A 20,688-nucleotide genomic window follows, 5' to 3' on the forward strand; every position below is an offset into this window, starting at 1 on the left:
TAGATTCGTGAACAGATTCGCCTTGGTCTTTCAAAGAAGATTGGATGTTCAGGTAGTATATCTAGGTAATGGAGAGGGATATACTATTTGCTGAAACTATCCCAGATTCTGAAATCTCCCAGATATCCCAATTTTGGGTAGAGCGAGCAATATATGTGCACTATATGGCCTAAATATCTTCAAAGATTTACAATTTCTGGGAGTCAAAGTGTTACAGAAAAAACAGAAATACTAATATCTTATTATAATGAAATACGAGTAACTAATCCAGATCTAACATTAGATAATGTCATTAGTTATTAAAATAAATTGAAGGAAGTACATGTTAAAACTTAAAAAAAAAATGGTGGCCGGAAGTTATGTTTTTGGAAGAACAATAGCGTAGCAAAAGAAATATTAATAAATATATAAAAACGCAAAAGCAAAATGGTAGTAGTACAGATATGAAAGATTATAATTTCTCAACAGTACATCTTTTGCCGCTATTTCCCTTGCTAACTCTACTGTTTTCCTCAATGAATATTAATCTTTTTCACTTATCATCCATTTAAGATCCGCTAATGAATAAATAACAGTACATAATAACCTGGCGATAACAGTCTTGGGAGGGCGGTTAACCTCCCCTTCACCGCAAGAAAATGGTGAAAGACAGTAAAGAAGTCAATAGGTTGTTTCTAAGAGGTTTTTTTTTCTTCTCCTTTTTCTTTACTATTAACAAAAGGAAGTGTTTGATAAACGGAAGTATAAGCGTACACTTCCTGTACAAAGCGATAGCAATTAATATGATGACAATGATAACCGTAGTTTGTATACAATATACAAATTGGGTCAACTTCCTAAACAGTGTTAATTTTATTCTAATTAAAGGAATGATGGAGAGAAAAAAAATTGTAAAGGAACAACGCTAAAGAAAGACAGAACAAATACAAAGTGGGGATAATTTCGGTACATCTGTTTTTCCCTGTACATATTAATAAGGCATTTATTCTATTATTACGATTAATTAGTATGGCAGTGGCTAATAGCTTGGAAATTACTATTTTTAACGAAAAATTCTATTAGATCTAGATTTCGTCAGATCTGAACGATAAGATTCATGACCTAGACGCTAGTGTAGCTCTTACTCGTACTTTCACCTAAATCAAGTGTTAACCAACCTGACTTTGAATATCGTCTGAGCTCTGCCGTGGATGCGTTATTGGATTGGAATGGGTTAGTGTAATATTCAATAAATGCAAACTCAGGGAAGGTTAATGTGTTTACTATCTGGTTACAATTCAGTCCAGACTTCTAAAGAGGTCTACCGCCATCTTTAATCTTTCGAATAGAAAGAGGTTTGTTTTTTTCATTAATCTTTTATAAGCTCTCGATCTAGGGTCTTTAATTTCAGATAATTTTTACAATTTTCTTAATTTTTTTTCTTATTGCTGTGTAGCATGTGTTAACCTCAAACCGAATTAGGTGAACTTTTAAAACAAAAAATGAATCATTAGGTTTTGAGGTAAACATACTATTCAGGATCGTTTAAAGATTCACAAATGAACCGTTCACTGAACAACTCGATTCAACTCCATAATACTAAAAAAAAAAGTTAAAGAAATGCGATGAAATAATGTTCATTGTTTTTTAAACTTCTGTGTTTATAATATAAATTCAAATAAATTTACCGTTATCATTAAACGCCAGCTACATGAATTTGAATTGAATTATTGCAACGATTTAAATTAGAGCACGGAGTTAATCAAAATGGCTTCTGAAATTAATTAATTTATTATACAATGGGCAAGAACATTTTTTGCCATTTAATGGTTCTTATCATTATCATAAGGATTCAAATAAAAAAACAACTCGTCTTTTTGCCAACGTTTCGACAAATATAATGTTTTAGTTTCTGTAACTCAACCAACCCGCATAGCCACGCCCTGAAGAGGACAATATATTTATCGAAACGTTGGCAAAAAGATCGAGTTGTTGCTTTTATTTGACCGATTCCTTGCCAATCTTGAATCCTTATTTTAATAATTTACGGTCACGAAGCCTGTGTATTCGTTCTTATCATTATTAAGTAAAGTAATCGGGCGGGGCTTAACGTCCAACTACCAATTAGGTGTCGTGGTCGGAGGCGACTAGCAAACATACTTTACTGTAAATTTCTTTTTATTAACCATTAAATAAAATCCAAGGCCTAAGACCGGGGAATCGAACCCAGTACCACAATAAGTATTAGCTTCGCAGGTCGCGCCTCTAACCGCTCGGCTACCGTGGCGCCTATCATTGTTATTTGGGAAATTTATTTATAAATATAAAAAGCTATGACTTAGCCAAGTGCTTTGTCACTTAAATTTTATATATTTGAATAAGTGGAGTTAATCGATTTAAGCAGTGAACGGCTCTTATAATAATTAATTTACGTAAGCCTGGAAGATGACCTACTTCTTTGGTGGAAAGCTTGGCAAAGATAAATTAAAACCGTCCTTAAAACTGTTGTGTACAAAGGGTTGTTCGTCTAAAAAACTGCACGAAAAAGCGTTACGTTAAAAAAAAACACCCAATTTGGACAATTTTTCCTCTAGTATTCTCTAGTGTAAAGTAATTTTTCTTTAAAAAAAAAAAAGAAAAAAGATAAATAGTTTTCTACTATTTTTTAGTTTTCTTCGGCATTATACGAATAGTTCTTACAAGATTTTCCGTCTTAAGAAAAGTAGGATAAGCTGCTCTGATAGTATAAGACAAAACAAAAGTTTCTAGTTCTATAATTTTTTCCACGAGCAACTTCAACAGATGTTAGACCCAATATTATGACAAGTCAGGGTAATTTAGACCAATCTAATTCCAAAAGGACATCGATATAGATTCCAAATTGGTATAAAGGGTAAAAGAGCAAAAAAAAAAGAGGTCCTCTTGAGTGAGAGAGGATGAAGGCCCTTTCTTTTGTAGGACTGCGGCCCAGCTAGTGCATCATGGAAGGCAGGTGAAGCTCTAAGACTCGACACGCAACCAGGCGACAGTTATTCCCAATGTCAAGCACATGTTGGTGACAGTCCCAATTCTAGACGTATATAAAAATATTCAAATAAATTCTAAACTTCCCTGGGATATAATAACTCTATTTTTATTAATTGTGCATTTAATTCTAAATAGTCAGATACATTTAGATCAATTTTCAGGCTTGTCCATGGGACATATTTTTCTGTCCCATCCCATCCCATCCCATGGCAATTCATGCCTGTCCCATCCCATCCCATCCCACGGGATTCCCATTATAATATTAATATGGAATACAGTTCAAATAAAATTATTAAATTTATGAAAATTTACGTTTGGTGTCTACTAAATAGGACTACATGTACGAAAGAGACATACAAAATGACAAAATTTATTAACTTTATTAACTTTAACACTCAAAAGTATAATCTAAGTATGACAATTCAGTATCACTCTGACACTCTCATTCTATTTCTGAGTCACTCTGCTCATTCAGCACACTATCAATTTCCTATCAATTTTGTTGCACTTACGCAACTGCAAATTTCAGCCTAAATTTATTTTACAATATCAAGTATCGACTACCATGGGAAATACAAATGTGTGCTGTCCCATCCCATCCCATGGGACGTTTCCCATGGGAATAACATTCCTATGGACAACACTGTCAATTTTTCATCAGATATACAAAAATATTAATTTGAAAAGAAAAGTGCTAATTCAGCGCTCAATTGAGTTAAATTTGGAAAACGGAAGACAACAAAGAAGTTCCAATTATATCTTACCTTCACCAAAACCACTCAAAAGCTACAGATTGTCCCTGTTTCTGTTTCACAACCAAAGTTCCCAGATTGAGCCCTATAATCTAGATGATACTCCTTAGAAGGAGATAAAAGCGCCATCTTTGGATTCATGCAGCAATTGGATTCGATCTTCGTGAAAGCAATAGACAGCAACATCTTTCACTCAGCCAAAGTATATATTCTTTAATCTGCAGGATTCGAACCTTTTTTTTTTGTCACGGTTAAACACAATGTGTTTTTGGAAAACTCCTTACCACAGTACTTTGGGAATTGTAAAAATTAGAGAGAGGGAAAACACAGCCTACCCGCCTTCACATTATGACAAAACATCTAGCAACAGCCTAGAACAACATCCAGTTTAGAAGGACCTCCTTGATTGGGGATAATCCTTCCAATATTTTTGTAAAAAAAAATTAAGTAATCGCCTATCTTTTCAGGCGAGGCTTAACCCCTAACTTTCGAATTATTTGTCTAACTAATTAGGGCGGAATCTAACTTTAATATTAACACTTTACAAATAAACAAAAAGAAGCTACTAGCTGGACATTAACTAGAAATCTCCTACAAACTCAATCACTATACTAAACTAGGTTAAAGTTATAGCAGTAGTCACGGTTATAAAATCATTTATAAGTTACCATATTTGTTCTTATTATTATTACATAGAATCAATTTTTTGTTGCATATTAGAATATAATGGGATTTTAATTTATTTTAGAAAATGCATAAATGTGACTTACTTCATTGTCATTCTCAACATATCTGGCGCAAGGTTAAACAAAACGGCATTTAAAACCAATTTTAAGGGTTTTATTCCATAAACCAATGCTTCAAAATGCAGAAGACTCATTACAGAGACTCATTTTACTAGCAGATCTTATTTCAACATAACCGACTACACTATCCACAGAACTGATCACCCAGATGAGGGCACTGCATTAGTAATAAAAAACTGTCTTCAACACAATCTGATCCCAACTAATCCTACCAATTCTCTTCAATCAACAGTCATCTCTTTCCCAATAAACTGAACAGACGATTCAAACTTCTCTCTAGACTTCTTGACAAGCGATCTAAACTCTCACTACACAATAAATGACTTATCTACACTATAATACTGAAACCTTCCTGGACTTACGGAATGGAACTTTGGGGCTCAGCAAAGGTTCCAGTATCTACAAGAATCCAATCCTTCCAGTCAAAAACACTCCGTCGAATCGCTAATGCTCCTTACTATGTCTCTACCTTGCACCGAGATCTCCCCTTGTTCCTTATGTTTCTGAAGCTATAAGATCCCGTTATATTAAATTACACACATCAATCACCTCACATCCTAATCCACTAGTATCCCAACTTACTGCATTGCCTGGAAATACTCCAAGACGGCTGAAGCGCAGGTTGCCACGCGATCTTCTAAATGAAGTAAGTGCTAGTGCACAATAGTGAACTCCACTTTGAGAGTTTTCTTTGGGAATGGGTGAATTCTCCCCTCATGCTATTCATGTACTTATCTATTATCATGTTGTATGTATCAGCTTCACTTATTGCAGAAATATATTGCAGTTGTGAAGGTATTAAATAATGTAAAAAAAAATTCAAATTAAAATTTAACTAATAACACCAATACTGAGGCTTATTTTTAATTTTTAGTTAACTAAAACCATATAACAATTCACTAATTAACACCACACGACAATAAACTTCACCAAGAAAACAGTCATAAAGAAACAAACAATCTGGTGGACTTACGCCACTGTCTTTCTCAACAGTATGAGCTTTTGATTAAGTACTAAAACTTTGTGCTTCTCCTGATGGCCAATAAGTGCACTAAGAACTTACTGCATTGTCACTCTCAACAGTTGTTGTAGAATACAAAGCTGTCGTTACCTTGATTTCAATAAAAAAATGGACTTACGCCACTTTCATTCTCACCGGGTCATATGTCTGCCTTAGATGCAGAAAAAATGATCATAGACGTATTTAAATATTCTATCCCAAGGTTATTAATCAAATTTAATGTTCTTTTTCTGTTAAATTGAGTTCTTGAATTCAGAAATTTTGGTGATGGATTTTACTTTCCTATTATCCAAATTGTAGTCAATATCTTATTAAAATTATAACTGAAACGTTCGGTCTTAAATTCTTGATGTTTTGACAGCTCATTCGCCAGCTCCAGTGTTGAGCCTAATTTTTAAGTTGCTGGCCGTTTTCAATGTCCACAATCACTGTCCAATATGTATGAGGGTCGTTTGAAAAGTCCGTGCAAAAATTAAAACTACTTAATTTTTTGGGGTAAACCTTTTTTATTTTTCAACATTGTCTCCTTTTAGGCTTATACACTTCGTCCAACGCTGCTCTAGTTTGTTGATCCCTTCCGAATAATAGGATTTGTCCAAGTCTGAAAAATAGCCATTCGTTTCTGCAATCACCTCCTCGTTTGAATAAAATCTTTTTCCCGCCAGCCATTTCTTCATATTGGGGAACAAATAGTAGTCCGAGGGAGCCAAGTCTGGAGAATAGGGGAAATGTGAAACGAGTTGGAACCCTATTTCCATTAATTTTGCGACCACAACTGCTGAGGTGTGAGCTGGTGCGTTGTCGTGATGGAAAAGGACTTTTTTGTGGGCCAATCGTGGGCGTTTTTCTTGCAGCTCGGTTTTCAAACGGTCCAATAACGATGAATAATATGCACCTGTAATAGTTTTACCCTTTTCCAGATAGTCGATGAGGATTATTCCTTGCGAATCCCAAAAGACAGTCGCCATAATCTTTCCGGCCGAAGGAACGGTCTTCGTCTTTTTTGGCGCAGATTCCCTCATGGTAACCCATTGTTTAGATTGTTCTTTGGTCTCAGGAGTGTAGTGATGTATCCATGTTTCATCCACAGTGACGAAACGACGCTTAAAGTCCTGCGGATTCTTCTGGAACAGCTGCAAACCGTCCTTGCAACACTTCACACGATTTCGTTTTTGGTCAAGCGTGAGCAATCGCGGCACCCATCTTGCGGATAGCTTTGTCATGTCCAAATGTTGATGCAAAATATTATGTACCCGTTCATTCGAGATGCCCACAGCACTAGCAATCTCACGCACCTTCACACTTCTGTCATCCATCACCATATCATGGATTTTATCAATGATTTCTGGAGTAGTAACCTCAACAGGGCGTCCAGAACGTTCAGCGTCACTTGTGCCCATATGGCCACTCTGAAAATTTTGAAACCACTTATAAACTGTTCTAATCGAAGGTGCAGAGTCACCATAATGTTTATCAAGCTTCTCTTTAGTCTCCTGAGGCGTTTTGCCTTTCATAAAGTAGTGTTTAATCAACACACGAAATTCTTTTTCGTCCATTTTTTGAAAATCACTCGACTTCCTCGATTCAAACGAATGCCAAACACAAAGAAATAGACCGATCTGGCTGAAACTTGGTGTGTGTTCTTCCAAGAGATGCTACTAACTAAACATAACCTCGATACGCGCCAGTAGTGCTATCTCTCTGACTTTGCACGGACTTTTCAAACGACCCTCGTATTTGATTTTGAGTGATTTCCTTTGTAATTTCATGACATGATACAAACATTCCTCATGTAATTCTTTCAATTCTATGTTCCTTTTAAGGATATAATAAATCTCTGTACTCGAGTGCCCAGGTAAATGTTGGAAAATTCCTTTTTTTGTAGACTCTCCTCTTTTTGTCTGTCTTTTAACACGCCAACATGTTTAACGGATATTTCATTTAAACCCTACACTTCAGAAGACCTATTGTGTAATAGTTATTGCTCTTCACAGATTAGAATCATGAACGACAAACGATTATATTTTTATTAACCAAAAAATGAAAGATATTAGTTGCATGTCTCTGTAAATAATAACATGTGAACATTTGTCACCTTTATCACACCTAGCAGCTAATAATTTTTCCCTCAGATTAACCTTAATAGTGGTGGTACACCTGCAAAGTTTCCTTTCTAGCTCCTAGGTGTTAGTTCATTACATGTAAGGAAGCAACAGAATAAAACATTAGAAAAAAGAAAACAGATAAAAATAAATGTAAAAAAATAACAAAATGATTGGTAGGTGATTAAGTTCTTTGCACGGTAGATTTATTTCTACACGGCAGTTTCAACCTTTACACACAAGAGTGCTCTGAATCATTACTATAGCAACTATCTTTTACAGACGCTCCTTTTTTTCTTTTTTGCTACAAACGATGTCAATAGGTGCCGCACCTAAACTATACTAATACACCAATAGCTTAAATGTTTAGAAATTGAGCAGTTATCGTGCTTTCAACCAAAGATAATGATCCTTACTTTTTATATCGCCAAGATTACCTGTACATATAGCTTAAATAAGCGTTATTCTGTGGAAAAATCTTTGGATCTGTGAAATTACTGATTATTTGGCGATTATTTTTTCTTCTTTTGAAGGTGAAAAAAATATCTATTTTAATAACCCTTTATACGAGGGTCGTTTGAAAAGTCCGTGCAAAGTCAGAGAGATAGCACCACTGGCGCGTATCGAGGTTATGTTTAGTTAGTAGCATCTCTTGGAAGAACACACACCAAGTTTCAGCCAGATCGGTCTATTTCTTTGTGTCTGGCATTCGTTTGAATCGAGGAAGTCGAGTGATTTTCAAAAAATGGACGAAAAAGAATTTCGTGTGTTGATTAAACACTACTTTATGAAAGGCAAAACGCCTCAGGGGACTAAAGAGAAGCTTGATAAACATTATGGTGACTCTGCACCTTCGATTAGAACAGTTTATAAGTGGTTTCAAAATTTTCGGAGTGGCCATATGGGCACAAGTGGCGCTGAACGTTCTGGACGCCCTGTTGAGGTTACTACTCCAGAAATGATTGACAAAATCCATGATATGGTGATGGATGACAGAAGAGTGAAGGTGCGTGAGATTGCTAGTACTGTGGGCATCTCGAATGAACGAGTACATAATATTTTGCATCAACATTTGGACATGACAAAGCTATCCGCAAGATGGATGCCGCGATTGCTCACGCTTGACCAAAAACGAAATCGTGTGAAGTGTTGCAAGGACGGTTTGCAGATGTTCCAGAAGAATCCGCAGGACTTTAAGCGTTGTTTCGTCACTGTGGATGAAACATGGATACATCACTACACTCCTGAGACCAAAGAACAATCTAAACAATGGGTTACCAAGGGGGAATCTGCGCCAAAAAAGGCGAAGACCGTTCCTTCGGCCGGAAAGATTATGGCGACTGTCTTTTGGGATTCGCAAGGAATAATCCTCATCGACTATCTGGAAAAGGGTAAAACTATTACAGGTGCATATTATTCATCGTTATTGGACCGTTTGAAAACCGAGCTGCAAGAAAAACGCCCACGATTGGCCCACAAAAAAGTCCTTTTCCATCACGACAATGCACCAGCTCACACCTCAGCAGTTGTGGTCGCAAAATTAATGGAAATAGGGTTCCAACTCGTTTCTCATCCCCCCTATTCTCCAGACTTGGCTCCCTCGGACTACTATTTGTTCCCTAATATGAAGAAATGGCTGGCGGGAAAAAGATTTTATTCAAACGAGGAGGTGGTTGCCGAAACGAATGGCTATTTTTCAGACTTGGACAAATCCTATTATTCGGAAGGGATCAACAAACTAGAGCAGCGTTGGACGAAGTGTATAAGCCTAAAAGGAGACTATGTCGAAAAATAAAAAAGGTTTATCCCAAAAAATTAAGTAGTTTTTATTTTTGCACGGACTTTTCAAACGACCCTCGTATGTTCACAATAAGTCCTTTATTTTAATATTAGATTGTAAAGGAAGAGATTCGTTCAGTCTGTGTCAGTTATTTAACAGTTTTATTCTGTTTCTGTTCAGATAAATCAAAGAGTCGTCGCCTGAGAAAAAAGATAAAACATAATTTAAGAAGTAATCTTCTGGTTTTTGTCTTCAAATTTTTATCACATTTAGTTCGTAGCTGGAACTAAAGGAAATATAAGAGCGAGATTTGTTGCGGCCATGTTGCTTTAATAAGCTTTAAATTAGCCAGAATTACTGTCTCATAAATGATGTACAGTCGAACCTCTCAATAACGGACACTGGCGGGGGAAAGCAAAGTGGCCGCTGTTTGGAGGTGGTCGTTAGAAGGAGTGTAGGCAAGTTTCATAATGAAAAAATATGTTTTTTTTTCCAAACATCTATTTAAAAATTGTTTATTAATAGATTTAAAAACGTACATAATTGCATAATTATTGCAGCTATATGATATGCATCAAGTTTTACTTAATTATTCAAAAAATTTATCAAAAAACTACATATTATTGACTTAATTAATAATTTGTATAATAATCATCACATTTATTCGTAACAATAATAATTTATGGTAAAATTATCATCATACTATCATCTATTATTAGAAAAATAGAACAAAACCTTTCGGCAAGTTGACGATGGCTTGATTTGATTTGGTTTTTGCAAAATCTTCCAACACATCTATTTTCTCTTCTAGAGTTAACCACTTTCGTTTGAGAGACATATCGGAAAAAATAATATTGTTCGTCCAAAGTAATATTGAAAAATGATTAAAATGGTACAAGATGTATGGAGCTTATATAGGAAACTTTAGGAAAAACCAGAAAGAAAGAAAAACTTGAGAGAGGATAATTATTTTCAACGCCGCGTCAAACGAACTTTTAATAATAAGGTGGTCGTTGGTGGGAGATAAAACATTTAATCCGTTCCCCAAAAACAATGTCCGCGGTCGCTAGTGAGAGTGTCCTTTATAGGACTGTGTTACATGGAACGTTTTGAACTTAATTTTAATTTCAGCCTGGTGGAAACCAAGGGAAAATACAGAAGTTGCATAAAAATGTATAATCAAATATCAGGGTAAGATTTAGGATTATAATTTATTGAAAATTTAGTAAAATTGGGTATGGCTTTCTAAATATACACCAGATAAACCTAAATTTGTTTTAATGTTGTACATTTCATGTTATTTTACTTCCTTTTTGTTCACAACTAAAATTAACATCGAAATATTTCATTTTTTAAAAAAAAAATCAAATAAATCATTTATGTCAACGTTTCCCAACCTTTTTTGGCTCGCCTACCACTTGGTAGTACATCATGCTAAATTGTACCACTTCTTAAAAATGATTTTGTACTGTCATGCAAATAAAAACACTTGTAAGTACAATTACTTTATTTAACCTTATTGCGCAACATGTATATCTCCTAGCTCTCTATCCCAACCTCCTCACTGTTACCTCCAAGCTGCCAACTATCTAATCCCAACACTACATCCTCCCCGTTTTAATAAACCCTATGTTGGCGGATTGTGCCTAGTCCTAGAAATCCGAGTCTGAGTATCTCTTCGGTGGTTTAATTGTTCTTCCACTCCTTTCCCTTTTCCCTTCTTCCTGAGTCTGTTTAGTTTCTTCTTCTTCAACTCTTTCTCCCTTCGCTTGCTTTTCTTTTGCTTCTGCATTTTCATCCGGTTCATCTTCTGCTACAACGATAATATGCTTTCTGTTTCTTCTCAATTCTCCTGATGGGGTTTTTACAATGTAAGACCTTGGTTCCGCAGATGGTCTTGCGACCTGGCCATACTTTTTCATATCAGGAATCCAAACTGAACTGTTGTTCTGCAACTGAGGGAGAACTTTTACTCCATTCCTTCTGTCAAAGTTTTGCTTATTTCTTTCTTTCAGCTGAGCATCCTTTTCTTTAAACTTTATCATCTGGTTACGACTAACCCGCGCAAAGTTTTTAATTGAAGGTAGCGTCGATCTTAGCTTTCTTCCGTACAATAATTAATTAATTTACAAAGTTCTTCTTTAGGATTATTATATTTGTGCCCAAATCTTCTAAATTAATATCTTTTAAGCATTCAACTACCTGTAAGTACCAATTAAATTTAATGTTGCTTGGATAGAGCGTACTCATTACAATCCAGCCTCTTTAAGCAGATCTTTACAAGGTTATCATTTAAGTTCTGTCTCATGATAATTCTATAAAATTTTCTTTATCTTTTATCGATAATGATGTAGCTTTTCCTAAATTTTTCTTTATAGAAGGGGTTTGAAATCCAGTTATCATTTGTGTTTTCGGGTTTTGGGAAATACTCCATGAAAGACAATTTTAATCCTGTTAAATGTGCTATTATATTTTCTCGTATATCTTGAGACAGACTAACCTTATTACTGTACATATTAACAACTTTACTGCATAATATTATTATTAATTAAAATAATTTTTATAAATTATAGAAAAAAACGTTTCTATATTTTTAAGATTTAATTTTTGTATGTCCGCCATTATTGATTATTTTTCGCGTACCACCAACCAGCAACTCGCGTACCACAGGTTGGGAAACGCTGATTTATTTGACTGTATTTTAGGAAATAATTGTTTTTTTTCTGACCAGGAAAGGGTAAAACGTATACTTCTGGTGTGGAGAAAAATGAAAAAGCTGCGCGATTGCAATGAAACCACATTTATTTGGCAAGAGAAAGTTGAGTGATTGCCTATTTTTTGTTAAGCAAGACGAGCTCATTTCCATGAGTGAATAAGAAGAACTGTAATTAAAAGAAAACCAAACAGGAAAAGGGAATCATTTTAAAAGATTCAAGATTTCTTTGAATCTTTTACGTCGAACATTTAGAAAATATTTGGTTTCACAAATTACCAAGGCAGTGAAAATAACAAATCACTATCTAATTCTACAAAAGAGAAATCTTATTTATTTCTACCTAAATGTTGAATAGAGTTTATTTTAGATTATAGTAATAATCTGCCTAACATTTCCCCTCTTACATTACTGTTGGTTCCTCCCTAGTTACCGCCCGTTGGTAATAATGGTAACTCCGCCATCTTGCTGCAAACTGAGAATGCTAACTAAAATCATATAATTTTTCATTAACTTCTTATTGGCATTCAACGATAAGAGCAGTTTTATGTTTTTCTTCAAATTGTTTAAAGTATCATAAATCTTTTGTTAAATTTTACTTATAGTTTTCATATTTTTTGATTTCTTGACTTCAATTATTATTATGTAGATACACTAATTACCGGACGTTTTCATTCAAAATAAACTCCAGCATACATAATACAAATTCCATAAAACGTCACCAGTTTGCAGCCAAAATATTTCTGTCGAATAGATAAATATCACTAAATCAGTTGATTCACTAAATGATTTAACCTATTAAGTGTGGTTCGACGTGCATACACGTTGTGAAAATATAAAATTGCCATTAACTATAAAAATTCGAAATTTTAATAAATTTTTGTTTTTTGCGTTTATTTTGCTACAAACAGCGTATTAGCGCTATAAGTAACAATGATACAATAGAGTAGTAAACGATAAGGTAACGAGTGGAGAAGTTACCCAATGGTAACACTCCAAAACATTATATGGTTAGTCACTCTCTTCACTTGAGAGGAGATCACGAGGAGACTGTCTTTTAAGACGTCTTGTCCGGGTTATCAGGAAGAGTTCTTGAAGAAAGATTTTTGAGCTAGAGGATTTATATGAGATTGCAGGCTGAAGTGGAGTTTTCTGTATCGTGTTTAAGCAACTTGTGTGACAAAAGGAATGTTAAGGTCAGTGTGTATAGTCCAGGTTGGAGACATAAAATGGAGAGTTTACGATAGTTCGAAGTATTTTAGATTGAATATATTGAATCTTTTGGAGATTGGAGCGTTTGGTTGAACCCCACAGCTCTATTCTATACGCCCAGATGGGTTTTAAAATAGTAGTATAGATCAGCCTTTTGTTGTCCAGAGAGAGTTTTGATCAATCGTCTAAGAGTCTTTTAAGTAGTTGATAGCGTCTGTTTAGTTCTCTTCTTTTAAACCTAGTGTGGGGGTTCCAACAAAAGTCTTCGGTCTAAGTAAAGCCCAAGGTAGCGGGCAACGTTTACTACTGGTGTTAGGTTATAGAAGACTGGAGGAAGAGTAATGCGACGAAGAGTGAAAGTGATGTTTTGCGAATTGGTTTCATTAAGCTTTATAGCCCATCTCTAATGAGAAGAGATGAGATTGCAGATTTATAAAATACAATATGAATATTATTTGGTGGGATGTTTCCTTTATCTTACCAATAGGGCTGCTAAGTATTTTATACAGAGGGAGGTGGAGGGAGTTAGCCAAATGATAAGTGGTTGGTACATGTTTGGTCTCCGCATTAGAGATTGGGGAATGAAGCTCTCAACCCTTGTGCAATGCCGTTTTTACCTTAGAAGTTCAGACGTCAGTAAGAGCATGATTTCATTTTGCACAAAATTCAAAAAGCTCTTTTCTTCCTTGTAAAAGCTCTTGCTCTTCCCTAGTTAACTATAGGCAATGCATACGTGAAGCGGTGAAAGATTTTGAATGAGCACAGAATGCTCTGTAATCTCAAGCCCCCCAGAGATTGCAGGAAAAAGTATTTGCAGTGACTATATTACGACGTTGTAAACTTTTAGTTGTTTTGCCGCTGCGTTCGACGTGTCTACACGTCATTGTCTGATTTTAATTCCACACAATGTGTGGGTTTTTTTTAAAAAAAACTAAATTCCACGCTTAACTGGTTAAAGTAAATGAATTTTTATTTTACGTTTTCAAAGGTTGTAAAGTATTGATCGCTAATGAAACTACAGATAGATTACAACATGATGTTACCAATCTTTTATTGATTCTAAGATGCAGCAGCCTTTAAGTCTTGCTTGTAAGGCATCGTAAGGCGACATAACCTTCCTTTGTAACCTGCCAATGACATACGGTTAAGCCAACAATTGGTTGGACATACTGAACGAATCTTCTTTCAGTATTGGGTCAAATTTTAGGATCCATGTGAATGCGGAACACATGATTTTTTTTTATCTATTTTTGAGAATTAAGTTGTGTTCGGAACATCGAAATATGTAGTTCTAGTGTACAAAAACTCCATTACAATTGACCATCCTTCTACAGCTGTTCCACTCTGTGTAGTTACTGAGGAAAATCCAATTTCCCAAGGGTATTTCCCAGGCTATCTTTTTTTAAAAAAAATGTTGAACGTAAATTTGCAGTTAAATCGGTTTTTAGTTGTGATGTACTTTTGTTGATTCCTCTTCATGTTTTTATACTTTGACAAGAGATTGTATGATCTATCGAACTATTGTTGAACTTCTAGTAGAATCATAATCGATTGCCAAGCATAACACAAAGGTGGTTTGTAAGTGACTGACAGTCACAACCTAAAGCGTACAGTTCACACAAATACTTTATATAGTAAGTACATGTGTGTAAGTGATAGTGTGTTAAACCACAATGGAGCAATAGCCCAAGTCAGTCCCAACTGGGTGCCTTATTTCCACTTGTTCAATAATTCTCTTTCATTCCCCTATCGATATATCTAACTGTTAGTTACTGGCTCGCTTCTAACTCCTACGAGTAGAGCCTCATCCAAAACTCAACCTTCTTCCTTTTTATCAACGGTTATACGATTAGTTTCTATCAAAGAACACGTCGAATTCCTTTATCTTTTTTATCTTTTTTATTCTTCCATTTGATTGCCTTTTCAGTTTCTTTTCTTCTAGTGTCACACTAGTAATCTTGTTTATTGTGTGAGGCTGAGATGCAATTTCTCTCGTCACTAAGAAAATAGTCATAACAGCTAATTGAACTCATTTACAGAAAAATAAGGTGACCTTAATTCTAATTCAGCTGTAACAATGTTTTTAAAATGAAGCTCGATTAATAGATCGATTTAAAGTGACGAATAGAAAAAAAGGAGAAGTCAAAAAGTTAAGTTACTAAACGCAAAATAAAGACTAAATAAAACCTTTCAATTTTAAACCACCATTTGATGAACTAATCTCACAAATTTGTTTTTCTGTAGAGCTTCTACCTGGCAGAGATTTTTAGTTTCACCAAATAATAATAAAGTCAAAAGTGTACATGAACACGACTTATGATAATTCTTTTACAATGTAATTTATAAAATTTATTTTAAATCATTTTCAATTCATAAACACTATCCACTTTTGAAACTACAAAATATATATAGAAGTGACCACAATGTCATAAAGAAAATATTTATAACTAAGGAACGGATTTTTATGTACTTAAAAATGCCAAATATTTAATTAAGATATGCATTTATTTTCGTCAATTATGTGGAAAATATGTGATTTTCTTAAAATATTTTCTGGAATATTTAAGTAAAATGGACATTTTGGGGGGGGGGGCAAGTTATAATTATTTATACAAAAAAAGAACATTTTTACAATTTATAATAATTTATTAGGAACAAAATAATTTGTTTTTACAAGTTATAATGATTTATACAACAAAGAACATTTTTACTATTTATAAAAAGATGTGTTAAATTTTCAATTTTGAAAACTTCACTCTTCGAAATTGTTTGCAACCACATGAAATTTCAAATGTTGCAACGTAAAGTGACGACGATCTGGGCATAAGATGGACTTGTAACGACTAAAAGATCGTTCAACATCTACAGATGTTATAGGTGCCTTGCTGAAAGAAGTTATCTCGTTGGTTGTAAAGGGTACACGATGTTCTGAGGTTACTTCTGTTCCACTGATAATATCAGAAATCTGGCAGATTTTCTCCCACCCTTTGTTCTTGCTCAGTACTTCTACCAGTTTTGATCTGATCAGATCTCCCTTACTCCCAGGAAAAAAGTTCTGCTGGAAACTCGCAAAGATATTTAGCATCCAGTTGTTTGTTTGAGGCCGATGTTCGTGGCATTTCACCCAAAAAAAAATACACTAAGTGACCGAACGAAATGAATTGGACACTTCAACGAACGAGCTGAAAGAACAGACAACTTCAAAGAACTAACAAGTGCCCGTCACTGTTTAGCAGCATTCTGTGTAAATTACAATAACCATTGTACCCACTGTGATTCACAGCCCTACAGTCTGTGGTTCACAGTTCCTGTCAACCACCTCCCAATTATGAAAATATGCCCAAAATGAAAAATATGAAAAAATATGTACATATTTTGATTAAATATGTAGAAATATTTATTTATTTTAATCAAATATGTATAAATATGCGATAACATCCAAATATGTGGAAATATGTGAAATAAAAGTAGACTCAAACGGCTTAAAAAGTGTCAGTATGAATACTTCTAGTTGAAAAACGTCTGTAAATTGCCTAGAAAAAAATATGTAAATACATACGAATCCGTTCCCTATTTATATGTAAGTATTTAATATTTCAATTACCGACAGTTAATTAACACTACATCGCCAATGCTCGAACTTATTGACTCCATAATTTATTTTTACATTGATTTCAATTTTAATAATAAAATTTGCATAAAAGGATGAGAAAGAATAGGAATTAAGAACGGAAAACAAATTTTGGCGCTGTCCACAAATCGGCTTCAACATTTCACGCAGAAGGAATTAACTTCAACTTAGGATCACAGTAATTTCAGTATTTTCTAGAACTCTGATTGGTTGCCTTCTGATCAGGGACATTTTCATTTTTTTAATTACTGTGCGCTGTTGACACGGATCGGAAATTACCCAATTCGCTGCAAGTTTTTGCTGCATTTCGGACAGAAAATCAATTCTAGAAAGAGGCTTTTTTGTGCCTTGATACTTTCTATGAAAATTATGTAAATTTATCAAATATGTTAAGCATTAAGGCAATAAATGTTGATCATATTAAAAAAGAAACACAATGACTACCTTCAAGTTTTACGATTAGCACACAGATTCGATTCACTGAATCATTATGTAAAGATGAGTGCAGCAACCCAGTTTATTGAGCTTCCCTTTGTACGATACCGCTGTAACATTTAGCTCAAAAAGGAATAACCATGAATGAATCTTGCTTTCGATTTTTCATAATCTATGGAAATATAAATTTGTTGATACTCAAAAATATCAAGAGGAAAATCTCAGAATTCTTCGCGAGGAAGACAGCAGAGGGTTTGAAGTGTAGAAGTAAATTTCCCTGTATTTGCAGACCAAATTGATAATCCGGAATCAAGTTAATAACAGAAAATCTACTCATATTACCAACCAGGAGTCGAAATGACTCCGATATATTTACTTGTAATACCAATCTGGAATCAAAATGACTCTTATGATTCAAGTAAACTAAATCTGCAAAAAGAAACTAAGAATTCCACGGTCTTCAGCTCGTGACTATCGAATGGTGAGAGAGTGGCGATAGCATATCTAAGAGCATTTCGGGATAGCTTTGAGATGTGGGGAAACAGAGACCATTCCTATTTTTTTTTGGAGTCAAACTGACTTCGGATTGGCAATGCAGTGTTAAAGCATATCCATTATTCTTTCGGTTCTAGAAAGAGTATTTCTCTGATTTCTGGTATCTTCATGAACGTTGTAGTTTCATTCCCAGCTATGGATCTGTTGAATCGAGCAAAGTTCAGATTTTTTTTCCCCCAATTGTAGCGGTCATCTTGTAAGGTTCCTTCCAGACAGAGAACATCTATGAGTTCTAAAGGGACGGCAAGTGAAATTATGTAGTGCCAGTTGGCCAAAGCAAAATTACTTTTCACGGCTACCACATCTTTAAATCTTATCTTACTTTGCCTTGCCCTAGAGAAGGGGTTCGCGAGCCGCATACGGCTCTTTAGCACTATAGCAAATAAAGTTCTTTAAAGAAAATTGCTGGAGCCATTTTACGAAATATTTCAAAACAAAGTAAAGTATAAGCAAGAAACATTCTGTCTATCTCTCGTAAATAAGTGATTTCAATGGTCTGCATTTATAAAATAATTTTCTATTTACGGGGCAATGAATTATGTTACAATAAAAACACCCCAAAAAAAAACAGCGGCTAAGCTTTGTGAACAAAATGGCGTGCCGGATGTTGGTTGACATATATCAAAATATAACGAGCCAACGCTACTCTTTGCTATATAATTGTATTAAAGGTAATTTAGTAGAAATAACTATGACACAGAAAAAGCGACCTAACTGTCGTATACATGGTGGAGAATTAGTGTTGTATCCGCGCCCGTTTGGTAACCACAATGGATGGTAACACAGACTAGGTTACCAACAATTACCTAGCTCCAAGATCATTTCATGTAGGTTCCATTCCCTATGAACTCGACCATAGAATATTTTATAATAAGTAAATTATGTTAATTTATCTGGCTAGCTCTTTTTTTTCTTTTTTTGTTATTATTTATTTTTGTTGTACAGTCAGAGTTAGCGAGCATATGCACTAACAAGGCTACTGAGGTAGAGGGGAGAAAACGCCCTGAACCATAACCAATCTAAAACTGCACTTCATTCAGCAGTACTAAGTATTTATTTCTAATAGTGACTCCGTTTAGAATATTTTATTTGAGTAGATACTGAATTTTACTTAATTTTTATTCCAAAGTAGATTTTTTGGCCCATGATAGACCGAACAATGGTACTAACTTCATCAATAATGCTCAGATGACATATTGGAGATACAATTTATTCTCTTTGCCACAAGGTTTTGTTTTGTTTTGCATTATGATAACCTTTACATCCTGTAACCTAAAATGAACTTTGACCCAACCAATAATCTGCAGCAATTATTCATATAAAATGCACGTATTCATTCAATAACGTTCAACTATAAGCAGGTTGTAGCCTGCTTAAAATGTTGTTTTTTTTTTAAAGGAAATCATTTTTTTTTTTAAAAAAAACCATCAAGAAGGACTTGCAGAAGTTAAAGTTTAAGGCGTGCAAAAATGAGCCTCAATGAAAAGTATATATTTTTTAATTAATTTGTTAAGTTACACCAGTGCTAGATGCACTATTAGTGACCATGACAATAACTGACACCACTACAAACTCACTAATTGAGGGGAGAAGATACCCAGTGATAAAACTCCCTAAGTCGTCTCCCAGGATTAGCTACTCTCCTCAGAAGAGAGAAAATCGCGAGGCCACTGGCGTTTTAATCGCCTGGGAGGATGATCTGGATGGTGATGAGATGATAAATGACGGACAAGAGGATGACGGAATGAGAGTGCAAGTTCTGATGAAAGTTTCTGAAGCGAGTTCGGGCAACCTGGACCAACGAACGGAATTTCCAGGTCTGTGTGGATGGATTAGATTGGAAACTTAAAATGGAGCTGTTTAACGATAGTGCGGAGAATTTTAGACTGAAGTGATTGAATTCGTTGAAGATTTGGAGCGTTTCGTTGAACCCCACAGTCCAGGCGGGTTTTAGTAAGTATAGAATTGTAAATCAGTCGTTTGTTATTAAGTGAAAGTTTTGAACGTTGGTCTAGCAGTCTTTTAAGTAGTCGATAACGTCTGTTAACTTCTGTTTAAGTCGAGTGTGCGGGAATGAAAAGTAGAAAAACAAATAAAAAATGAAACCTACAAGCTCAGCCAAAATTCTGCGAAGAACCTGTTTGAAGGGATTGAGTTGAAGGTGCTGAGGTATATTTTATGGTCACTTAATTATAATTATTTGCGTCCTAAAAAAGAACTGGGTACTTTTCCGTTAGCCGGGCGCAAATGTCGCCAATTGTGAACCAAACGCGAGCAAAGTCAACGGAATAAAAGTCGAAAACGTTCAACTATAAACAAATATTAAATTATAGTAATCAAAACAAGTTCAACTATAAACAAATATTAATAAATTGTAAAGAAAACAGTTTTACCCAAAACTGTTTTTCGCTTGCGCCCGGCTAACGGAAAAGTACCAAGAACTGTTTTGGATATAAATATTATCTTCTCATGAAAGGATACAGCCTTTAAAAGGATTCGGTTGGCAAAACTGAACGAATACTACCAACATACTGTCCTTATCAATAGAAGAAAAGTCAGATTCCAGACGGATTTGATCGAACCGAACAAGAGTATGGTGCCCTAGGCCAAAGATTGCTGCATGAGCCAGTTGCACCAATAGAGGAAGATGACTTATTTAAAGAAGTCGAAGTTAG

At 34.9% G+C, this 20,688-nt stretch overlaps 1 protein-coding gene across 2 annotated transcripts in view; it reads right to left on the minus strand.

Moving 5' to 3' along the window:
• Positions 1-20,688, minus strand: part of LOC141461461 (paired box protein Pax-6-like) — a 138,027-nt gene that overhangs the window by 20,480 nt on the left and 96,859 nt on the right. The gene's annotated exons all lie outside the window — the stretch shown is intronic.

This window comes from Rhodnius prolixus, unplaced genomic scaffold (assembly GCF_049639745.1).
Source record: "Rhodnius prolixus isolate KJV_2025 unplaced genomic scaffold, Rpr scaffold_6, whole genome shotgun sequence".
Lineage (NCBI taxonomy): Eukaryota > Metazoa > Arthropoda > Insecta > Hemiptera > Reduviidae > Rhodnius > Rhodnius prolixus.